This window comes from Helianthus annuus, chromosome 14, assembly GCF_002127325.2.
Source record: "Helianthus annuus cultivar XRQ/B chromosome 14, HanXRQr2.0-SUNRISE, whole genome shotgun sequence".
NCBI lineage: Eukaryota > Viridiplantae > Streptophyta > Magnoliopsida > Asterales > Asteraceae > Helianthus > Helianthus annuus.
In genome coordinates this window covers 32270901-32277687 of record NC_035446.2, presented here as the reverse complement: position 1 = coordinate 32277687, position 6787 = coordinate 32270901, and the positions used below count along the sequence as shown (strand labels likewise).

Below are 6787 nucleotides of genomic sequence, written 5' to 3'. Positions count from 1 at the left end.
AAATTCTGCTGGTAAGATGAGTGATTGACTTTGAATGTCTTCTTCAGCTCCAGCTCATGACTCTCAAGTTTCTCAATTAACAAATCTAATGTTAACTTTTCTGGTGCCTTGATGGTATTTTTCAGCCTTAACGCGTAATATCTCCAATCCATCTCGTCTGGCAACGAATAAAACAACTTGTCAATAAGATCTTCTTCAGAATATCTGATTTCATGTCTTGCTAATTCCAGCTTCAAGTGACCAAACCTTTCTATCATTTTACAAACAGACTCATTCTTTAAACACCCAAACATATCAAACTCTTTCCTAAGTAGTTTCATTTTGTTTTTCTTGATTTCTTCACTACCTATACATTTCTTTTCTAACTTCTACCAAAGATCTTTTGCATTCGAATAATCAATTAGTGAGATAATGTCTTCACGAACAGATTGGAATAACAAAGCCACACATTTCTGTTCAGCTACAAATGAATCAATCTCATCAGCTGATGTCAAAGTTTCACCAGTTTTGTTTCCATTGTCATAACCGTTCTTCAAACTCTTCCAGCTGGGAAATGCAAATGCCATCAACCAATCTTCAAACTTTCTTGACCACCTACTATATTCTTCGATAGCCAATAGCTTTGGAGGTTTATTGAACGTTCCGAAAGCACTTTCAGATTCCCAAGCTTCCTTTTTCTTCACAATCGTTGGATTCTCATTTGCATTGCTTGATGAAGTATCATCATTTCCGGAATTTCCAGCAAATGCGTACATATCACTGAACGGGTTCAAGAATATATCATCCATCTTGAATGTACCTGCAAAATCAGCAATCACTTAGACGAATTTTCAAAATTTTGAATAATGGTGACTGATAAGCGAAACTATCAGTTTTGTGACAAATAAGCGGAACTAGTACTGTCCGTATAAGCGAAACACCAAAAGTGTCCCTAAAAGCGAAACTACAAATGTTCGGATGAGCGATACTACTCAGTTCGTATGAGCGAAAGTCAATTGTCCGTTCGAGTGAAACCCCAATTGTTCGTTCGAGCGGAACTACACTGTTTGAATAAGCGAAACTAGTACTTTTGAGCGGAACCTATGAGCAAAACTAGGATTTTCAAGCGAAACCTTTGTGTGTCCGTAAAAGCGGAACCTAGTTTTTACCCAATTTTTATCATTTTTAAGCCGAGTTTTATCCTGAAACTTTCTAGGGTTTGTTAATTGTATGTTTCACACGTTATACTCAAAAATTAGGCCATTTCAACCGTATGAACCAGTTCAAATCGAAAAAGTATGAGAGAAAGTGAGTAGAAATCAGAGAATTCGGTAGAATCAAGCTGTAGTAGTATGAACTCCTCGTCCTGAGCTCTGATACCACTTGTTGGACCGTGTTCTGACCCTAAATAGTCAGTTGAGAACGTTCATCTTCATATACGAAGACGGAATCAATGTAAATGAAGTTACACAGCTTTTCCTATTCAATTTATTCTCTCTTATTGCTTTCTGAAGTAAATTTGACAGCGTTTTGTTACAGCAACAATGACAGAGTTTCGCTCCAATGTACACCAGTGAATGACCAGGTTTCGCTTATGAGGCCTATTTATAGCCCCTATGGTTTCGCTCTTATGGACTGACAAATGAGCGAAACCTCCACTAACCTTATAAGCGAAACCCTATATTGACTAATAAGCGGAACCTCATCTAAGTATGTACATAAAAGCGAAACTATCAACATAAAACCTAATTTTAACATTCTAGCACCTATGTTGACCTATCTTGACCTAAGACGTAATGCAGACGTAGTCAACAGACATTTCATGCATCAACATCTGCTATCATTGCCCACCAATGACTCACTCTATACCAAATGCAACTCTCAAAAGAAATGCAAGACTTCCACCACTTGATCTAAAGATCATTCGCATGAGTTTTTTTGAGTGATTTGATAAATGAAATGAACTTCTATTTGATATATAGTATACTAGGTTAAAGCCCGCGCGATGCGCGGGTTCAACCAAAACCATATTATCTACTTTGAAATTTAATATTCTGTGAAAACGCATACATTGGAAGAAACACTATTTGCGGATTAATTTTTACATGCCATTAAAGCAACATGAAAACACTAAAAAATGAAAAAAAAGAAAAAAGAAAAAAATTATCTACACACAAGTACAATAACATATGTTCCTCTAAAAGTATTCATATTCACACAACAAGGATTATTTCGATGTATCTCTTGATAGCTTGAGGATCATAGGGAATTTTATCAGGTTGAACCTGGCATACCTGTTTCACAAATAAGGTAAAAATTACTGGCATGAATTTAGATTAGACTATAAACAAAAATCGGCCAAATCAGTCATATAGTTAAAACAATGAAAATGAGGGTTAAATGGTGGCACCACGGGGTTAAAACGCGTATAATAACGGGTCAAAATAGGTTAGTGTCAATATTCAATGATTTTTAATGTGGGTCAAAATGGGTTAAAACGGGTAAGGTGAAAACAACCCACAAATATCTTTTTATCCATAGTTTTATTTATAGCTTTAAAGAATTCTTATGCATTTTTTATCCAAAAGGTTGATACTTTAGCGTATTGTTAACATCAAAACATTTTTCTAAACTTTTGTTGGATATGGTGATTATTACAAACGTTGAACTTGTTTATTCTTGTTCATTCCTAAGCAAATTCACAAAATAAAAAGAAAAGAAAAGAAAAAGAAATTACGTACGTACTTGCTAACATATGAGTTGTCTTTAGGTGCAATCATTTTAGATAAACGATTCTTATCATAACTCCTTGTGCACAAGAAGCCCTAGCTCTATCTTTTGTTCTTCATATACGCAGAGACCCTTTACCAACATATAAAAAACAATAAACAAAAATGAATATACATATATGCCAATAAATGTATACATTTACACAAAACCTTAAATAAAGGTGAATTCATTTACACAAAACCTTACCATGGTTGTTTGTACAGACCCGTCATTCATACACCTCGATTCAGACCAGAAACGTTCATTGTTGTCTTGACGTTCTCAATCTGTTTTGGCATCCCTTACCAACACTTACCATGGTTGTTTACACAGAGTTCTCGGCCCTGAAGCACCTTTCAAATAGCCGCAAAAGTTTCCTACTCGCTACTGCATCATTCTAAAACTTTTAATATGGAAATCACGCTCGAAAGTGTCACCTTGCTGTCCAGTTTTGACAGCCAGTTGTTTTTTCGGGAATGTTTGACCATCCATGCAGCCCCCAGACACGAATTGATGGAACATGAGTGATGCCCATTGACCACTCGATCACACCATAGCTTTTAACAGCTAGATAGGGTCCATAAAACACCTGAAACACTGCTTCGTATTTCATCCGAACCCAAATTGAACCAATTATTACGTGGCCTATTTTGATCCGAACCCATTTTTGACTCGTTACTGAATCCAACCTGCTAACATCAAAAGAATTACCATAGATAAAAATAAAAAAAAGGGTTCGATAAGGATGTTTAAGAATGTGGTTCAAATGGCATTTCAATTCTTAAGATTGTTTATATACCTGTAGACATACATATATACCATATATATTTACTAAAAATATTATCCTTTACTTAGAATTGATATTCAAACATACACAATTTGAGACAATATATCATTTCCTAAGAATGATATATACACTTAAACTGACTTTACATTACCCATAAGAAAAAAACTAAACATGTAAAACGGGAATAAAATCAAGATATCACAAAACTTATAACATAAACCAATAGATTTTTAGACAATGTGTGAAAAAAAATCCTTAATAGTTTGTTATTAAATATGGCCAGCTGTGTTTTTTAGTCAACCCATTTAAAACCCAACCTATTTTAACCCAAACCATTTTTGACTCGAACCAAATTAAACCCATTATTAGTTAGCCTATTATGATCCGAACCTATTATGGCCCTCACCCAGCATAACCCAACCCAACCCACCAGCAACAACAAAACCAAATGGCTTCCATTATTAGTAGAAACCATAAACTAATAAGTTGGTAAACAAATTAATATTTCATGAATATTCAATTAAAGAATACTATATACCTGATGGTTCTTACAATTTCAACTTTAAGGATATTCATGACATCTGCAGAAACATATTAAGGCATTTCCATCCTTAAAAAAAAACAATATACCAAACATATAAAGAAATAGTGGAGGATGTCAATGAGTGAATAAAATATAGGTTCAATTGAAACAAACTCTTACCTATTGGAAAAAAGACATATAAGAAAATAAATTGGGTTTCATAACTAAACGATTGATGGATCAAACAAAGATTAATATTAATAAAAAAAACTAAATAGATGAAAGATGAACAGTCAAATTCAATAAACCCTAATTCTAAACAGATTGGATCTGATTCGTATATGTGCAATAGAAAGGGAAAAGATCACATTAGATCTGATATACGATTTGAAATCTGTAAAAGGAGAAGATACCTCAAAGAATCGTTAGGAATGTGTGTTTTCGACTGATTGAAATATGCTTCAATGGAGAAAACACAGAGAATGCTTCATTTATAAATCCAACATATAGTTGATCTCCTGCGTATATATATAAATCAGAAAATCTCCATACTTGGTTTAAGTATCAGAGGTCAGAAATCAAGGATCCATTTTTAATATTTCAGTTAAAAATCTTAACTATCACATTATGAAGATGTCTATTGCAAATAGTGAAGCCTTTTCCCAATATTACCTGTTACAAACTAAAAAAAAACTAATTTCATAAGCAAGATTTGGCATTATGCTAAAAAAACACTGCAATCAATTAAACTAAATTACAAATTCCAACCAGATTCTGCCCTTGAAGTGAAAAAAAATCAAGTCAAAATATTTAGTACACTATCCTAGGTTCATTACACTGCCAAACATTCTAATCAAAGTCATCGTAGCCCAATTGACTTCGACTATGAATCATACATAACTTTGCTCTTACAGGACTGCAAAAAACAAATAAGCATTTCATCGAACACCTTACCTACATAAACATGAAAACGCACACATTTCACGAAGAATCTGTTGGGGCGGAACTCATACCAAGCTGTTGCAGTTGATGCATCTTCGATTAGGAGGAAGCTTCATCAAACCCCTTATAATATTTTCATTTCACTCCTCCACTTTCCTGCTGATCATCCTTATTACAATTCAAATTTCAGATTAAACAACAGACAAAAAGGCGATGATTCAATCTAGGGTTTTGAGTTTTCAAATAGTGAAATCAAGAAAGATTTAGGGTTTTCAGTCTTCGATTAGGAGGAAGCCATTAATCAAGTATGCTTCTTAAAAAACCATTACCTAAATCATACTACCATAACAATGCTTTGATTTGCTCTCTGAAGAACTCCTTTTCACTTTCTTCTTCCTAAAAACTGCAACCACTTCCTTCTAATTGACCAAATTGATAATCAAAATCAATAAAAAATCAAAACCAAAACAAAATAATAGTATGGTTATAAATAGTACCTACTGCGATTTCTGGAAGAAACCCTAGATGAGCGACGCAGAAGAGATTGGAGGGTGCGAATCGATTAACCAATGTCAAATTTGAGATCAATCTTACCTTAAATCTGTCAGACATTACCGTCGATTGTTGAGTGAGATCCGGAAGAGGCAGATTGTGATCCGGAGGAGGGAGAGGAATCGGCGATTAGGGTTTCTGATTAATGGTACCGTAGAGTTAGATCTTCAAATACGTTGATTCTTGATCAAAAGTATTGGCTCTTGTTTCGTTGCCGTGTTCGCCAGAGAAGAGAAGAGAGGGAGATTGAATTAGGGTTATGAGAGATGAGAGAGAGAGTATAGCGTATGTGAGAAACCAGATTCAATCCTCCCCTATGAGATATGCCAAGTGTATGATGATGTGACTGCTTATTTGGCATCAACCATAGGGTGACATGTGTCCCCCAATGGTTTGCTTTATTAGATATATATATAGATCAAAAGATCAACTAATCCTTAATGATGTCAGTTAACGGGATATACCCTTGATATTTTATCATTCTAAATATCCCTCTTACACGCATTTACTGTTATTTTATGGTTGATGACAGATTGTCGATGATTAAGATTGATAATGACATGATCCTTCAATTAATTAATTGTTGGGTTACCCTCTCGATTAGCAAGAGACAGTTTATCAAATATAAAATCAATTTATTTTAAATTTAATTTATTGAAATTCCTTAATAGGGAATCTTCATTGATGAATCGTTCAAGTGTACATTAATTGTAAACAGTGTTCAAAGTCTATGTGAGTTGACGAATTCAAAAAATTCAAGAATTTCGGCGTAGCTTCCTGTTCCGCAATTTTTTTTTAATACTTGAACTCAATAATCTTTTTTCCTTTGTTTAAAGATTTTACGTTTGATAGATATTTTAGTGTAATACGGATTAATAGGGGCGGTCTTAGACTATTGGGTGTGGTCATGACCCCCATGATCACCATGACGATCTACATTAGCGCTATGTCACCCACTTCTAATCCATCATCCAAAACTATTACCCTAAGGGTGTGATCATGACTCAAACCACTATTTTCTTATTTAAATTTATTTTTGTGAAGAGGAAAAGGAAATATTAAAAAAGGAAAGAAGTCTCATGGTTGTCATGGTTTAATCCATGCCAACCATAGTGAATGAGGCAATGGGTGGTGTAGCAATCCAATAATGGTCCTATGTGGCATTAATGACTCAAACCATGCCCCCCACATCCTTTAGCCTTAGAGGTGGATGACGAGTACCACCAACCAGGATC

General features: G+C 34.5%; 1 long non-coding RNA gene across 25 annotated transcripts; it reads right to left on the bottom strand.

The window, feature by feature from the left end:
- Positions 1-2031: 2031 nt before the first annotated feature.
- On the bottom strand, positions 2032-5944 carry LOC110908265. 25 transcript variants are annotated; one of them, XR_002574385.2, is made up of 8 exons: positions 5498-5926; positions 5330-5419; positions 5013-5168; positions 4472-4576; positions 4074-4116; positions 2956-3437; positions 2725-2841; positions 2032-2273 (listed from the first exon to the last, which is right to left on the bottom strand). It is a non-coding gene; the product is annotated as an uncharacterized LOC110908265 (long non-coding RNA). The 25 variants fall into 25 exon arrangements; XR_004879132.1 differs by adding an exon at positions 4677-4740 and having other exon boundaries at positions 2956-4576; positions 5498-5941; XR_004879134.1 differs by adding an exon at positions 4677-4730 and having other exon boundaries at positions 2956-4576; positions 5498-5941.
- Between the last annotated feature and the right edge of the window lie 843 nt (positions 5945-6787).